Genomic DNA, 18,384 nt, shown 5'->3' with positions numbered 1-18,384 from the left:
CACTTCTAGGTCTCAGTGAATCAGAATTACTATAAATCCAAGGTTGTCTGACAAAATAAAGGAAACAGGAAACGCCTGTTTATGAAAGGAGCACGGATTATGAATCACTCATATCCTATTTTAGCAACTAACAGTGATATCTCTCTTTAAACCTTGCTCTGCCTTGTTTGTTCAGAATGTTTTGGGGGGCAGACTTTTGTAGTCTCAGACGAAGGAGATGATGTTACACCATCAATCATTAAAAAATTAAAGATGTTTTTGAACTGGAATTATAACTAGTCAGAATTAAATGATCTAACGCTGGAATTACAACTAGTCATGATTCAGTTACCGATGCAACTGAATTGTAGATTTCTGTAATGAGAATCCCCATGCAAAGGAATGTCAACAGTAGTTTGGATCTACTTGTGAAAATGTAATAACAGTCTCTTAAATTAGAGCATTGACTGGGCAAAATGATGTTGGCAGATATCCGTCATGAACATCCAGTCCAGCTAATAAATGTTATAAACGGCTCGCCCTTTAATTCTTTAGACTCTGAATAAGTATTAAGTTTAGGTGAATAAACTAGAAAGCTTGTAGATGGAACACGCAACACCTTGTCTCAGACTACAAAAGAGTGACCCAGTTTCACACGTAAAGCCTGGCGGGAACAGCCTTCATCACTTAAATCAATACAGCCAGACAATGAGTCAGAAGTTTCCGTGGTGCTAAGGGATGGGTAAAAGAAGAAGACAGAGGAGTAGCCAACAGGCAAAATGCTACCTGTTGCTCTGGTTAACATCCATTTCTTTCTGTTTTCACATTCTTTAAATGTTCTGTGCTGCATATAATTCAGTCTTCTTGAAGAAGGCTACTGCAGTGCATGTACATCTTGTACTCTCAAAGTGTAGCAGATTGTATCTAATCAGTGTAAACTTACCTCATTAGAAGTATCTCACCAGTGTAGGCTTAATTTGATCAACCAATCAACCAGCTGTGACGTCTGTTGGATAATCCTTTACTTGTTTGCAGGTAATTTGAGAGGTATGGAAGCTGATTTTAGGGGTTTATCTCACTATAGAGATTACTATAAGACATTCAGGATAAGATCTAATTGAGAAGTAGTAATGCCTTAGATGCACACAGATGTACGGTACATAACACACTGTCATGCATCCATACTTTGCTAAAGTAAGGCATGCATGACAGGCCTGACTAGACCTTGTCTAACAGTACTTTTCTTTCCAAACTAAGAGAGCATGCAAGGGACTCAAACCCATCAAATCCCACAGAGGCCGCTGAGCGAGCACTACTGTGGTGCATTCGTGCCCTGAGAATTCCATCAAGTTCAAGTGCAAATTATTTACGCTGTTAGTACGCGTTTGGGAATTTGTGTATTACGCACATGTGCTCCCGTTACATTCCCCATGCTGCTGTTAGCCTTCCCTAAAACACGGCACAGACAACAAAGTGGTAGGATGCCAAGTCAGCAGAAGTTTAATCCTCGCAATGTTGCATGATCGGAAAAGAGAGTGACTCACACAAGTTTAAAAGTCAAATGAGGAGTGTGCTTTAAAACATATTTGCATATGTTTAAACTATCTTCCCATCTTTCCTCATATTTGGGTGAAGAAACAGACAATAAGCACATTGAGGACATGATGCAAATGTGTGCGTGTGTACATGTGTGTGTGTGTGTAGGTGTGCGTGGCAAATTATGACCTTTCTATAATGAGACCTGAGCGTGCTTCTCTTAATACACTTCAACAAGCCAAAGTGACTTAGACCATCTTGTCGTCGACGGTCAATTACACCACACTCATCACCGTGTGTGATGCCACTGTAGCTGACATCACCAATATCTCCTGGAGGGTATCTGGTGGCTTCAACAGTGCCAGCGGTGTCACACTGCTTGAACATTTGAGTGTATGTTTATTCGTAGGAGATTAGATGAAAACTTTAGCCTTTCTACAGCCCAATATAAAAGTATTTAAGTAACCTACCACGGTATTATAAGACATACCATACGTTATAATAGATGTTTAAGTTGTAAACAATGGCAATAGTTTAGTGACCAAATATATGCATTTAAAAAAAATAAGATGTAGTTTTTACAACCTGCCAGTAGAGTAATTAGTCGTGAAGCGTCAGTGTCTCTGTAAATCATATATAGAAATGAGTGACAGAACATAATGGGGCGGCACAGACCTACAGTGCTGTTAGAAAATAGAACAAGTGAGATGGGAGGCAAAGGTAAAGGCTTTACATAATATATACCAGATACACCAAACTGATATCAAAGAACGAGCAGTGAAAAAGGCTGACTGTTGCAGCTCCTCACGTCGCCATAAAGTTGCACTTGAACACACTAGCATGTAGGTAACCTGAAGAACTAGCATATACAAGCAGTTGTAAGGATACATACATGCAACACAGCAGCATTTGCCATGTCATTGAGTAAATAATCGTGTATTGGAATGATCGGATCAGATAACAATGAAACATTTTGTGCGTGCCCTCTGGACTTTAGTAGTTTGCTTGCTTTCCTCACTTGCGTTTCTCTTCTCGTGCATGATTCATCACTTTAGCTGAACAGCCAATCAGAGTCATTTCTCTCACCGACAGGCTCCGCCTCTTATTCAACATGCTCAATCAGCCCAAAAGCTGCCTTCTAGTGCCAGCGGTCTGCCCCGCAAAACGTTGGAGCGTAGATGCTCACCGACGGCTCAACATTGGCCAACGTTTGGGGCATCGAGGTTTAAAGTCACAATTTCAAGACTAGTTTGAAAAGTTCTCTAAAAAGAACAACTCAGTAACTGTTTTGTTGAGCACTCGTCATACACAAAGAGATCCGAACTGCTTTGCAGTGAAAGTTGTAAACCAACAACGTCATCGGATTCTCATGTTTGCAAAAGCACATTCTAGCTACTTCTAGTTACAAAAGATGAGATGCACATGAGCCGCTGAATGTCAGTTGTATTTTTGGGGAAGTCTGACATTGGCTCAGTTTTTATTTGAAGCTGCTGACGTGCAGGCCAGATAACGTGACCTTTTGACTCTTTCCGTCCACTGACTCCAAAGGTCAGGCACATTAAAGGAGAGCCTTGTGGAGGTGTAGCCAGGAGTACCAGAGCAAACAGATCCGTGCAGCATATTCACTGAAATGTGCAGGTTTGTTGATGGAAGTTGACAGCAGGGTGTAGCAGTGCAGCCCTCAATGGCAAATTCAATTGTAGTGAAGCAAAGAAAAGGAAAACACACTAAGACAGACTTTGGTCATCTTCTAGCTGTTTCTTTGAAGCCTTTCACTGTTTCTCTGCCACATTACAGTAGACAGTGTGCTGTAACTGCAGGCTGTGTAGCTGCTCTACGAAATGAGATCCTGCAGAGTGAAAGGCAACGCTGTCCGTTGTGGCCTTGCCAGCATGGCTGACTGAGGGTTGCAAATGCTGGGTTGGTTGGCTGGTTTGTGACCAAGGGGAGTAGATATATCATGTCTGCAAATGACGAGCTGTCTTGTTCTCACTATGTTGTCTGGTTGGCAGGAAAACTAGATCGTACCCTCTGTGGTATGGGTTTGCTTGTGCTTATCGGATGTACTTTAATATCTGTCTATGTGTTTGTTTGTTTTTTATGTGTGTGTACCCATAATGTATGAGGGCATGCATGTGTGTATGCACGTGAATGTGCAAGTAACAATGTGGCTCACTATATCGCCCTCAGTGCATGCCTGTGCGTGAGTGTTGGTATGGCATACATGCTTTTGTGTGCCTGAAAGTTTACACTGGAGCTAAAGCCTGCTGGTTGTATGTGTATATCTATGTATATGTTTAACCCAGCAGCTTGAAATAGCCGTCACGTTTGGACAGATGAGTTGTTTTCCTGGAAGCACAGATCTCATTTAGAGCCACTAACCATCAGAGTCAGATCTGAAACTCATCGATAGCTACCTTTTTAATCCCAAAAAAGCATCTAAACTGTGTGTACTGTCATTGCGTTTTGTTTGCTTGTCGTAAGCAATGCTATTTTCCAGTACAGGTCAAGTCCATGGACTGATCTCTGCTGTGCTGTCACCACCACCGTACCTTGTGCCCGAGTGTGCACGTGTGCTCAAAGTCAGTTTGTGTGTGTCTGTACAATTTGTGCACACTATCGTGTGTATGCACTGATGCAGATTACGAGCTGAGGCTTGATAAAGTATTTCAGAGTTGCCAGCTATCTGTGGTGAGAAGTAAAGTCGGTTACAAACTCTCTCTGATCCCCTCTATCTCCCTCCCTCCCTCCCTCTCTCTCTCTCTCTCTCTCTCGCATTGCTCAGTCGAGCAGGCTGAGACCAGTTTTTGCTTATCACCCACCAGGCGCTTTTGCTGTGAGAGCTCAATACATGTGAGGGACATGATGCCCTCCTGTCACGCTCTTATGGCTATTTACTGTGACCACCACGTTCACTGCCTTGACTGCCAACATCATCATCAGTATCATCTTTATAATCAGCAATGTGATCAGCAACAGCTCTATTCTAATCATTGTAGTAAATTCCATTTTTATTTACGGCTGAACCTTAAGCGATTCTTTTAAAAGAGCACATTGTTACCAGTCACCACATAGCTCATTGTCTTGTTTGCTTCAATTCAATGTAAATCAGGGCGACTCGCCTTGCCACCAAAATGAGTAAATGTTATTTGCCTGGAGAGAACTTTCTGACCTCAGTAGTGTGGAAGCACTCTATAAATACCACAATCTAAGCACAATAAGTGGAAATGTGGGCTATCTTGTTTGCCGTTATCACTTACAGCACTTCTATTAGCATCTCATGGCTTGCCTAACAGATAGCAGACCGCTGGAATAGGACAACAACAACGCAAAAGGAAAGGAAACAGTTGCTGGACTGAAGCGACACCTCTGGAAACCAATGGTGACCTCAGTGGAGAGACGTGTAACCTTTCTAAACCAAAGGAAGTGACACATCAAAGAGAGCCAGTCTTCATGTCATCCTGGTTCCTCTGTGCGCGTTCAGCCAGACACAGCTGGTTTGATCCAACAGCAGCAGCAACCCGGCATGAGGCAGAGTTAACCAGCCCGATCAGGCTCTGACTGCATGCAAGAACAATATCATTTATTGTTGTGTGTCTGTGATGAAATGTCAAATACAACCAGACAGAGCAGGACCTGAGGGTTGGTGGTGGGGAACCAGACTGACCCACCCAACAATGGAGTTACTGTGATAAGTGGGGAAAAGACGTCAGACATGAATTGCCACCATCCTCATGACTTTCCCTCAGCCACATGCTCTCAGTCCAAGCTCTGCATCAAACACATGAAGACAGAAAGTTGAAAAATTAGGGTAAAAAGCAGGTAAACCTAATTTAACCTTAAAATGTGTACTCCAGTACATCCATTCCTTCAAGGTAGATCTCTCCCTTCAATGTTGCATCGTTGATTAGTACCTTGAATATCTTTACCAGGAAGCGTCTATTCAGAGTTAATGTGATCTTTTTATATGCTGCATGCTTCGTAGGTCATATTGTTTGCAGTCGCCCACCTGTTGGTACATATTGGCAGGGGTTGAGAACACTAGCAGGAACAACATGCAGAGTGTGGTCTTAGGAGCGTTACACTTACACTGTGTGGAATTTCAGGTATTTTAATCGACTACAATAATGAATCTGAAATGCTTTTTTTGGGTGGGTAATCACACTCCATAAACTGCATAACAACATACAATGACAAATGAATACATTCCCTTTTTCATCATGATTTAATTATCATCATCATCATTAGTTATCAAAGGTTGAAGTTGTTTGGCGAGAACTATTCATCCTCCAACCTGAGCTTGAACTTAACATGACTTTGGAAATCTATTCTCAGAGCAACAAAATAACTGAAAAAGATATTGGAATCAAGATGACAAAATGCAACAATGTTCAATTAGGTTTACTTCATGAGAAGCATGAAGTTTGCAGGAACGAAGGCTATTCAAGACTTCAGCTGGCTGTGTTGCGCTGTATCAGAGCAAACAGCCTTGACATCGGATCACTTCATACATCTCACCACTTAGAAATGTAGACAGTTATACAACTTATTTTCGCATAGACTCTTGTATTGAACCACATTAATTAATTAAATATGTTCAGAGCTACTTTTGTTGCGGATTATCATGATGTAAAAACCATCTTATTGTAACAGGTTGTTTAAAAAGTTGGACAACGGAATATTACATGCTAATGATAATCATAAAGAATCCATATAACATTTTGTCATTGCTCAGTTTGCGGTGAAAAGGAGTAGTGCGCAGGGAGCAGTCGAGCACATGGTGAACAGAGAGTGAACTGGTCAGAAGACGAATGCACTGATATGTGTCACACATTCCTCTCTGTCTGCTCAGCTCACAGTCATAATGAACGCAGCCCTTTGCAGCACTCTCTGCTGCAGCTCAACTCATTTGGAGGGAAAACAGACCGGCTGCCAAAAACTGACTCAGATGAAATGAGAAAGGCCTTTTAGTTCCTCTTTTTCATCGTGCAACCTCTCCAAATGATTAAAACGAGTCAGAACTGGAGCAAGCCGGACCAGCCAGGCCTTGTCCTTAAAGTGACTCTCGTGTGTTAGTCACTTATTGAAAATAGCTGTGGAGTGACAGGCAAAACCAGCTTGTTCAGAGAGGGAGGATCATGCGATACGTCGGGTGTGTGCCTGCTTTCATGAGTGAGTGACTGAGCACCACTGTGTCTGTCCAAGACTGATCTTGGATTTTGCTGCAGCAAACTGTATTATATTTAGGGTGCTCAGTCATGAAAACTCACAAGCCTAATAAAAGACTTCTTGCAATGCCCCTGTCACTGATGTACAGTAGCTTGTGGAGAAAATAGATGAGAACCAGTTAGGACAGTGTCTTTTTAACAAATATGCCTATGCTATACACAAAGTGGAGACCTTCTGACCAGTTCTCACATTTTATTCACAGTTTTGAAATCTACATGTAAGTGAGTCTCTGGCTCTTTTAATATTTTCTTCTGTCATACTTTTAGTTATACATACATATATATTGTTGGAAAGCTTATTTTCTGGCCTTTCAGTTGATGCTAGTGTTAGCTGCCTAGATTGTTGTTGGTAGCTGTCACGGGGTGTGGTGGAGGACTCAAATGCAGACATGACCAAAAGTAGAGTGAAACAGGTCTTTAATGAACCAGGAATCTTACATCAAGAACAGCAGGGAAACCAAGGACGAGATAAGAGACGAGGGTGAAAACCGGGCAGGGCAGGGCAGGGCAGGGCTGGGCTGTGCTGGGCTGGGAACCCGGGAACAGGACGAGCCAAACAGGTGGGTTGACATGACAATGATCTGGCAAAGAGTGACTGAGAGGCAGGAGTTTATAGTGGCTTGAACAGGTGAGGGGAGTTGTGCTGATAAGGAGGGAGTGCTTGATTAGTGATCAGAAGCAGGTGAAGGGAGTTAGGCTGATGCTGCGGGAGTGGCTGACAGGTAGAGTGAGGAGGAGCTACACAAAGACACACACAGAACACAGAAGGCAAAGCCTGATCGTGATAACATGAGTCCAAAGTGTGTGTACATTTACATTGTACAATGGATACATTAAACAAAATGTTGCCTTTCACAGTTGGTTTGGGCTCTAATAAACTTGATAAATTGTTAGCAGGCACCTGTGTCTGTTCGTGTGAAGAAATCGTGTCACTACTACTCAAGTAGACTGTGAGTTATGGAAGATTATTTTGTGTCAATACAAAAGTGTCTCAACCGACCCCGCTCAATTCTATTAATACATCTCAAAGGCAATGCAGAACAAGCATAGTGCTTTTGTGCAACCGCAACTATTAGAAAATATAGTGTAATAATTTGGAGGCAATTTATTTGTTGTGTAACACTGCTCTGTTGTCACAGAGCCAACAGAAATCCCATCCACATTTCAGCGGCTCCCACTTTTGCTATGGTTAATAGCTTTTGTGGCTTTCATCAAATTGCCATTTGGACACAACTAAGAGTCTTGCCAGGGGACAATTTGGCAATGCAGCTCAGCTTTGTTAATAATCAGTGTGCGTGCGTGTGCATGCGTGTGTGTGTGTGTGTGTACGGTATGTAACCCTTAGACTCGATTGTGTGGGTCTGTGTAACTGTCTATGTGTCCTTACATCTTGTTCAGCCATTCCTGTCCATTCTGCTGGATACAGCTTTACAGACACCAGCTGGGGTGATTGACCGTGTTGTTTACTTGTCAGTCTGACCCAACGAGCAACAGGCTTGGGGAAATGCCAACCGGTCCAGTCCGGACCAGACGCATGGTTGGAAGCTTTGGGAACATGAGCTGAAATCCAGGGATATCTGGCACATGCACTTTTAGGAGCGGGAAATTCAAGGGGTGGCAGCAGTGAGTCATGCTACACCTGAGATGATCAAATATTGGAGTGTTTTTTGATATTGTGCTCCATTAATAGCTGAAGTCTTTAAAACAGGATTACATAGCATCTTGGGTCTTGCAAAAGATGTCTTCTTGAAGGTCTTAAAACCACCCAACAAACTCTAGCTTGAGATGCTAATATTTAACTGATACATCAGAAAGAATAAAACAAAGGAATGGCCTCTGGAATAGGGTGTTCATACAGACATGGATGTTTTTGTTTTCCCATTTCAAATATTTTATCTATAATGAAATGACAAAGGGGAACAACTCAGTGCTGTAGATGCTTTAAATTGTAGAGCAGAAATCATCATCACTGATCTCGGCTCACTACAATCACGGTGCTGCTGCTGCTGCTGCTGCTGGGTCATTTTTAATGTCAGCTCATATATAGACTAATCAACAACAAGTGTCCCAGTCCTATTTTGAGCAAGGCCATAGAGAGTTTTTTTTTACGAGTTCTACTTACAGTAAAGAGGGTTTACGTCTTGACAGTGCAACAGCAGATCTAAAGGCTACACACAAGTATAAACCCAAAATAGCAAGGTAGCAGAGTGCCTCATGGCCGTCAACATATTGAGAAGTATGGACATCCACAGTGTGTTTTTAAGTATGTTTTATGATGCAATCTGACTATAAGAAGAAAACACAGCGTTTACTGCAGGTTTTAATTCAGCTCCATAGTTGATATAGTTGAAGCTTTTCCACAATTAATCCACTAACAAAACCCTTCTCAGACTTGAAAACGTGTACTTTTCCCTCTGAAGTTGTACTGTACAACTCGCCCCATATCACTGTGTGGATAAGGCCCCCATGCTATTTTGGGAGTGAGTGGGCTATCACTTGAAGGTTGTTAAACAGAGGGATCTGGGTTAGAGGAGAAAAATCCTGTGCTATTTGGAAACTACTGTGTGCATAACCCCAGTGATGGCATAGAAACCGCATGGGCTGCGCACAAAGAGTAAATCTTTGACCCACGAAATAGGCGACTGAAGAAGCTTGGGAATGTGACACAAAATGTATGAGGGACAAAGCAAGAAAAGGGGCATGGAGACAGGGAGTTGGTATGACAGAGGAAAACATAGGAAAAACAATTGTAGGAAAAGCTACTTTGAAACAGAGGGACATCTTTGTGGTATACTCAATGCTGTGTAGGCGAGATTGTAGATTGCAGAGGACTAAGTATAATTTTCCTGGAGAGAATGTGTGTCCAGTCGAGAGGAAAGAGGCAGGAGTTTTAGATTAGAGGTGCGGAGTAGTGGCAGAGGTGGTAAAGTGTGGAGATAGAGGTGGTTGGGTGGGCGGACAGGGTGAAAGGGTTTCGAGAGATAGGGTGAAGGATGGGGAAGAGGTGACAGATTGGATGTTTGGAGGGAGAGGCGGTGAAATAACAGTGAGAAGTGACTTGAAGGCTTGTACACGCTGCCAACCAGACAGCCCGCCCACTGCAGGCCCCGCTGCACCTGTTGTTTTTCAGGAGCGAGATGCACCAAGGGGGGGGGGGGGGAGTGTCTGGGGGGGGGAGGGGGGTCTGAGTGCGAAGTAGGGGTGTCTTTTGCTCCCTGTGACTCAGGAGAATCTGAGCAGGCATAGAGAGGGAGAGTTAAAGCTAAGCAGGGAAATTGCGAGGGAGCTGAAGGGGGAGGTGGGAGCTATGCTGTGAGTCAGCTGTTGCTAAAAAAGGAAACTGAGCGACTTCCACGGGGGACCAGCAGGGTAAAATAAGACAAGTGGTGAAACAGCACTCCTCAGCCCGGCCCCCCTTGAAACAGAAGATAAGGTGACTAAGGACTTTGGGGAGGGAGTTACATAAAAAGCAAATGAGATTTCACCCTGTATAATCATGCTTGACCTGGTGGCTTGCTAGTATAAATCATATAATTTATATGCTGTAGATATAGCACTTGACAACAATCATGAAAAGGGACTTTAAAGTAACCTGGAATCTCATTTTCCAAGAAGTGTTAACATCATTTCGGTGACCACTATGCATCTGTTTTACAGATAGAATGTTCTTTGATGAATAAGTGAGTTCGATACTATATTAAAACAGCAATTTATGTAGACATATAATCAATTCACCACATAACAAGGTATCAAGTGTGTTGCGGTTTATATGGTGGCATTTCATAATCTTTATTTAGGGCTATAACAGAATTTCACCCACTCTATGTTCTGGAGCCGAATGCTCTATGACATAACAGAGAGCGAGAGTGAGAGAGAGAGAGAGAGAGTGAGTGTCTATGGTGAAAGAATCTCACATTCCTCCCCTCAAGCTCTCAGAATAGAGCACAGCACTCACCATTGCTCACCACGGTGAGGAAATGCAGTAATATGAGTTGCACAGCTTCACTTTATGTTGTGTGATACATTTTGAGCATAGACGTGTGTTGCTAGTGTCAGGCTGTCTATGTTTTTCTCCTTAGGTCCAAATGTCACGCAGAGCCATCTGCCTTTCTTTCATGATTAGGATAAGAAATGCTAGCTCGTGTAGTGTTGCCATAGCCATCGAACAGCTCTTTCTAACACAACTGGTGACGAGTTAAGAATTAAGATGGGAACTTCAGGGGTGAAAGAAAACGATGTGGATGCACAAAATACAGCAGATGACAAATGCTGGAAAAAACAGAGAGAGAGACAGAGCAAGAGGGGCACGTGTCCAAATGAAATGTGCCAAAGCTGAACTCGACTTTTTCCTTGTGGCCTGGCTCTGACAAGATTTGAAAGTATTGTAATCAAGCCTTAAAAAGGGTTCCGTTTACCTCTGCTAGCTGGTACGGTAAAAGCAATAGCTCACAACCTATGCAACAGTATAGCTGTAGGCTTTCTAATCCCTCCGCAGCCTGAATAACAGAAATTAAATTGACGTCGTTCTCCACTGTGCACTGAGCTTGTTTTTTCATGCCTCTGTGGGTTCATTTACACGGCCAGATTTAATGCATTTAGACATTAAGATGGCGCAGTTTTGTACTTGCAGTATTTCTCTCTGGACAATTAAAATTACATCTAATATCATCTTCAGTCCTTTGAACCCGACCCCTTCCTTTAACTACGTCTATTTTTGTCATTGCAAAAAAGAGGTGCAAACTATGCAGGACTCTTCCCAACCGTGGTGGCGGCAAGGTCTTGAACTTGTGGTGCTGTGTAAGAGCTGCAAACATGCCAGTGGAATGCAGCGTTTGTGTGTGTGTGCAGGATGGTTGGAGGTGGAATGCTGACCATGCTGGGATTTTGGTATGGCAGGGAGTCCTGGCTTGGGAACATAGCACAGTGTCACTCTGGCTATCAGGTTCCCTGTCCGTGCTAAATGTGGAGGGCCACAACAGCCCAGGCAGCTCCACTGAGGATATTTAAAAGAATTTTCAATTAGCTCCGTCATCATAAATCATGCTCCGTCCACTTATCAAGGCTGTTGTGCTATTGCAACCGTTAGCCACTGCACACTGTCCCTCTTTCTTTAAAGAACAACAATAGTATTTCTGCTCGAAAACAAAACATTAGTGAGGTTAGGTGACTCTGGAGACTTCAGGCTGAGATTAGCAGAGGAATCTGACATCTGTCTCTCATGGAGGGACTAACTAAAGCTTTGTTTATACTTGCACGTGGCACTGTGGTGCAGGCCTCCACCAATGGCGCAGAAGCTTTGAACAGGCACAAGGCGTTTAAGCTCAGTTCGCTGTTCGTTGTAGTTTTCTCCAAAACACCAGAGGGCTTACAAACAATGTATTGTGAAGAAGCAAGAAGACAGCGAGTATAACCGGCAAAACGCCATAAACCGAGGAGGAATTAAATGCATAATAAAGAAACAAAGGTTGAATGTCCATCTAAACATCTAAAAACGAATTGGCCTTCTTCGTTCCTCAGACATGTTAATAATAATAACTTTTATTAGTGAACTATTTGTGACAGTCATGTCTGAAAACCTCAGAGCGTGTGCGCAGCAAACGACCAAGCAACGCGACCACTTGCGGAGCCTTTGCGCTCAACGTGCAACCTGTGATGATGTGATTTTCATCTTGCACTGACTCCACTAAAGCAGTCTAAAGACTGACAACTGACAGATACTGTTAATGTGCAGCAGCTGCTGTTGACATGCATGTATTGTATCAATATTCATTTAAAATGTTTTTGCAGTGAAATTACATTTTGACACTTGTCAGAGAGAGAGGATCCAGGGACAAAAGGTCCCTGGATCTTCTTAATGTTCTCTAAAGTACAATTACAGCAGGGTAAACAAACAAAGTGAAAGCTCTTCCTTTGTGTCATGGTAAGGTTTTCTCTGGTTTCAGCTGTCCATTGTGGTGCATTAAGTGAAGGTAAACAACTTGTTCCTGGCAAGATTAGAAAACAGTTCTGCTTTCAGTGACGAAAAAGCAGCAGCCTCTGTTCTCTGCTTCCTCGTACAGAAGTGCTTCAAACCGGTATGAACCAGCTGCTGAAAAAGATCATGAAGAAAAAAAGCCCTATTGCTCTCCCCCCTCCGCCTCTCCACTCAGACTATCGGTAGCTCCATCTCTGTTCCTTTCTTTGTGCCTATAGAGAAAAACAGAGCGAGTCTGTACTCGGGACAGATGGCAAGCTGGCTGCAGTGCGTGTGTGTGTGTGTGTGTGTGTGTACGTGTGCGTGTGTGTGTGTGTGTGTGTGTGAGTTTATATTAGAAACGCCTGATAAAAAGGTTCCGTGTCTGGTGTTCTTTGATGTACTTACCTTCAGGCTGTATTAACTCCATGCCTGCAAATGCAGATCTTTTAAAAGTGATTCTGTATCATTCCTCATTCTGTGAAGTCCCTGTCCACTAATTTATCTTGTTACTGCAGTTGTATGTCTAAATCACTGTATGGCAACTAAATCACTAATGTATTATTTTCAAGAAATGTTTTATGGGACTTACAATATCTGATATTGTTTTTAGTTTGATCTTATTTGGCTTAATACAACAGCAGTGATAGATTAAAATACATTACATAAGCTACATTTATTAAGTCATATCCCTCTAGATCCGTACCTGCATTACATTTTCAGACCTGTAGTAATATTGGTTGTTCCATTGTTTCGAGGAATGTGTCGGCTTGCATTGATGCTGCGCTGCATGCCTCAGGACAGACATGTGTGTGTGAGTATTTCTATTATGTCACTGTGATGATGTGGCACTGGCAAGCAGGCGTACGGGGGCCTCGGTCCAACCCCCCCAATCATCTATGCTGAACGTGCCTGGTCACAGCAAGCTGCTGAGAACCTCTGGATCACAGGGGCTTCTGGGTAGTGGGATTAGCTGGTGAGAGGAAACAGCTGAGGCCTGTGTAGCGTCAGCACTTGCTAATCAACACACACACACGCACACACACACATATATGCACGCTGCACCAATCTATGCCCTCCCTCAATAATCCCCACCTTCTTTTTCAGCAGGGGTCAGACACCCACAAAGGCCCGGGCCCACAAAAGCCAAAGGGAGCCGGGGGGACTGAGGGGAGGAGAGGAGGAGTCAAAGGCACACTATCGTCACAGCTTGGTCAAAGCTGATAGGGCTGCTGAGTCATCGCTGATGCTGGCTCAAATTGATAATTTGCAAAGATCCCCAATAAAGTTGATGAGCTGTCACTTTGTATTTAACATGTCAATTTTGGGTAAATGTTTAGAAGCTTTATTCCTTTCTTTATGATACAGTTAGTGCAGGATCATGTGTCACAGAGGACTGCCAGGATCACTTATGCAATAGCAATGACATTCATGCTTTTTCAGAGATCATTTAGTTCCAGTTTGACCTACGAGGCATCAGTGCAGCACAATGTATTCATTCACATCCAGCAAGATCGAATTTGCTGAGCTCATTTGTGCATATACATGTCCGTCTTTTCCAACTAAATCAATTCGTTGAAATGGCGTAGACGTAGCACACGAGTAGATACACTACGAGTAAAATTGATTGACTGCTCACGAAACAGACTGCTATGAATAGGTCATGTGTAGACCCAGAGTCCCAGAATGACACCTGTGCAAAGGCAAGGCAGGTTTATTTGTATAGCACATTTCAACAACAAGGTAATTCAAAGTGCTTCACAGAAAACCATTAAAAGCATCAAAACATAAGGCGAAAGAAAAGGAGATTTAAAAACAATTAAGAACATTCATTGAAACATTAAAAACAGTCATTAAAACACTAAAAAGCAGAAATAAAACTATGATCTATCTTAAAGATAGACCATGTTCAATATTTACTTCAGTTTGAAACAAATCAAGCAACAACAATTTCAAAACCCCTCCAGGATTGGTAATATGTGTCAAAATGTTCAGTGCAACTTCTACAGTGACAGTAAAATAACTACTTGCCTTCAGAAAGGCAAAACAAATACGACTCAATAAAAGTCTTGTGATTATGATGCTTGATCGAACACTGAATTGGAGATTAGAAACGAATATAGAAAATTGTGAGTATATTTAAGTCTCATGCTGATACCCCCGCCATCATCACTCTGCAGCAGACCAGCGTGTCCTTTCTTGTGCATGCATCTTTCAGCAGTGATCAATAAATCATGTGTTTTGTTATATGTGGACGGGTGACTGTGGCTCACTTGGCCTGTAGCCCTCGACTTCTATCAGGTTTCATTGAGAGTTTCCTCGAGAGGGGTGCTGTGTGACTCATCCGTGTTTCTCTTTAATAAAGAGTGCGACAGCTAAATTATAGTTCTACTTTATTATAATTACTATTTTGACACACTAGGTCATAATAAACATCTGATTTATCTCAAATGTGTTAGTTTAATATGATGTCAACAGTTAACTCTGGCTTGTCGGCATTATAAGATATGCGCTGCAATTTAAAAAAAAAAGCTCTTTTCATATACAAGACACATTTGAGGGATGTGGCCTTTATTATTTTTCTCCATCACTAAAACTAAAATGAGCCTGTAATATAAAGGTAAGAACACTGAGGTAATTATTTGGCACTTATCTGAATCAGTCAGACCGTAGGTGGTACTCAAGCACAGAGGGAAGTGCAGCTTTTCTTACAGGCTTTGTCCCTCCTTATCTGACCTGAGGGATCCCCACAGTAAACCCCTGGAAACGTAAGTCAATAAAGACCAGTGTGGACATGTACAAACAGAGTGAATGTTGTCCTCTGTGCCACGTTTGTCTCAGATTTGGGGTTGATAACAAATATTTTTATTCAGGGGGGGGATGAAAAACTGACACATACCTCATAAACAGGCTTAAAATATAAGTAAGTTGTATTTTTCAATGAAGTGGCAATGATTTGCTTGTGATGAAGTAAGACGCATTCAGTAAAAGTATTTCGCTTTACTATCACGCAAGGCCAGGTGCACTTTTTAAACCACATCCAGGGGCAGTGTGGTACTCATTTTCACAGGATAATCTGGGTCCGGCAGATCTGGCAACCCGTTTGCTTCTAATCTGAAACTGTCATGACCCAAATAAAATAGATTTGGGGTAAAGCAATGGGTAATGATTAATCATTTGCAGCTTCATTTGAATGCTGCTTTTCAGTTAAAGGGATATGTTGTTGTAATTCTGTCAAAGACCGGCGATCAGACAAATCAAAGAGGAAACTCTATCTTCACTAATGTATCAATACGTTTAAGTGTGTGCTGTATAGGGTGCACGTGTATAACTCTGTTACATTTCTTTGCAGAAATTCACATCACAGTTCATTGTAATTTTGAACAAAACGTTTATTCAAATCAAAAGGAAGAACTAGACATAAGGTTAAACCATTCAGAACATAGTATATTCATAGAATATCTATACATTGTGACGATTGACAGACAAAAAAAAAAAAAAGGTTAAAAACAAACATACAAATGGAGAATGAAGAAAATTCAGTGAGTGATATTGCACTTTGTTTCTAAAATGTTTCAGATCCCATTTCCCAGGTTCTTTATCTGTGAACATTTCAGCTCCTGCCTTTATTAGGTCAGGAGTTTAGCTTAGTTTTGACACTGGACTACTCTGCGGTCCAAGCAAATGGACTATGGAATTGACCAACCTGAAACAAATATGTAAGCTTATTCATTATCGTGTAGCTTGATTCAATTTCCCTAAAATAAAATCCAAACAAAGAACTGCAAACAAATATATCGGGATAGTGGAAGAAGCCGTATGTCTGCTATCCCATGTTACCTAAATGTAAGTCAGACGGCGACGGGGGGGGGGGGGGGGGGGGGGGTGCTGATCAACAGCTGCCCCCCCTCCCCAGGTCTGAGGGGGATCAGACTGGTCAAGGAGGTTGCTTGTTAAGCTAGGAAGCAAACTATATATTAATGCCCAGAAATACATGAAAAAAAGAAAAAGAAATATTCAACCCTCATCAGCTTCAGAACAATAGCACAATTGAGACGCCTGTCCAGGATGTCATTTTCTTATAAGCTTGCTTCTAAAAAAGGACTTTATTTTCCTCTTCCCTTTTTGTCCTTTTGAATAACATGGAAAGGTCTAAAACGTACATGTGTGTACAAACATAATAAAAAGGAGAACATGAGTTAACATAGACACTGAAAGATGAAGATCAGGTCTTTTCTGTGTCAAGGCCACTAAGATAAGATCACTTTAATAATCTGCAGTTTGTCCATTTCTGTCAGAAGCAGTATATTTAGTCGCCAGCTGGATCCCGATAAGAGCGTGCACACACACACAAACACAAACACAACACATACAAACTTGTCTCAGCTACGTTTAAAAATGTAAACTTTTTTTTAAAAGTCACTAATCTATAAAAAAAAAAAAAAAAAAAAAAAATTTAATAATGCATCAACGTCCTACACAACACTGCTCAGCTTAGAAATCCTCGACAACATGGTTAGTACCAAATGTTTCTTTCTCCAGACCTTCTCCATTGAACGCTTTTTCTAAAATTATTTTCTTATCAAAAAAAGTGCTGCTCTTCTTTTATTGTCTTGACGATGTCAAACCTCTGTTACAGCTGGTCTTTTGTGTTGAATGAGTTAGAAAACCAATGTATTACTCATGTCAACCTACCACTACTTGTTCTGAGCAGTCTAAACAGAGGTTTAGCAACGTCTCCAGCTTTTCATTTGTGCTGGGTTTGCTCCTTTAATGCAGGAGCACTCCTCTTTTTTCATCTTTTTTTATAGCTAGCGTTATGGCGTCACTGGTCTGGTGAAATCTAACTGTTGGTTGGATGAACTGGGCAAGTGCAGCAGGACAAAAAGGGAATGTGATTAATCTCAGAAAGCTGCCTTGTTTCTCTGCAGGTCTATTCTCTTGTTTTGGTAGTTTAAAACAAAAAACGTCATTATTTTTTTTAACAGTGCAATTTAAAACAAAAAAAACATTTTTTCCCCCCAACCGTTTGGCAAGTGAGACGACCACCTGAGACGGTGCTTTTTGGGCAGTTATGCAAGCCTGGCTTGCCCTGAGATTGGGAGTAGAGGGGCTGCAGGTAATTAGGGTGAGGCGAGTCCCTCCACAGTGTACCACCCTCTCTGTTTCACACACACACACTAACACACACTAACACACACTAACACACACTAACACACACTAACACACAGGCTCACACTCTTCTCCGTAGCTACAATTTGAGTGGCAAATGCAGGTCTGCAACCCTCCTAGTCCGAATCCAGAGCAACCTCAACACAAGAAATGCTAAAAGCTATTCTATGATTGGAGCTAAATACAAAAACAGAATAACTAAAGATAAGAACTAAACTGAAAGAGGAGGAAAGCCACACTTGGATCAAAGCTGAGGAGGCAACATCTTAAGGAGCTTTAAGATGAAGATAGTGTGCTGCAAAAGTCCAGTCTAGTTGTTTAAAGTCACTGAAGAAATGTCATGAGGAGAAAAAGAAAAATCTTAAACAAATTCAGTGCAGTGTTCTTGTCCTTGTCAATCTTTTTTTTCCCCAAAATTAAATCCTGTTCTCAGCGTTGCTCAAAGTTATGCAGATGAAAGTCTGGAAAGTTAAGCTTGTAGTCTCATATTCATAGTCTGCCGCATCCTATTTTTTT

The sequence above is a fragment of the Anarrhichthys ocellatus genome, unplaced genomic scaffold (genome assembly GCF_004355925.1).
Source record: "Anarrhichthys ocellatus isolate YVR2014 unplaced genomic scaffold, GSC_Weel_1.0 scaffold9, whole genome shotgun sequence".
Taxonomy (NCBI): domain Eukaryota; kingdom Metazoa; phylum Chordata; class Actinopteri; order Perciformes; family Anarhichadidae; genus Anarrhichthys; species Anarrhichthys ocellatus.
Note: the sequence above shows the minus strand (reverse complement) of the source record.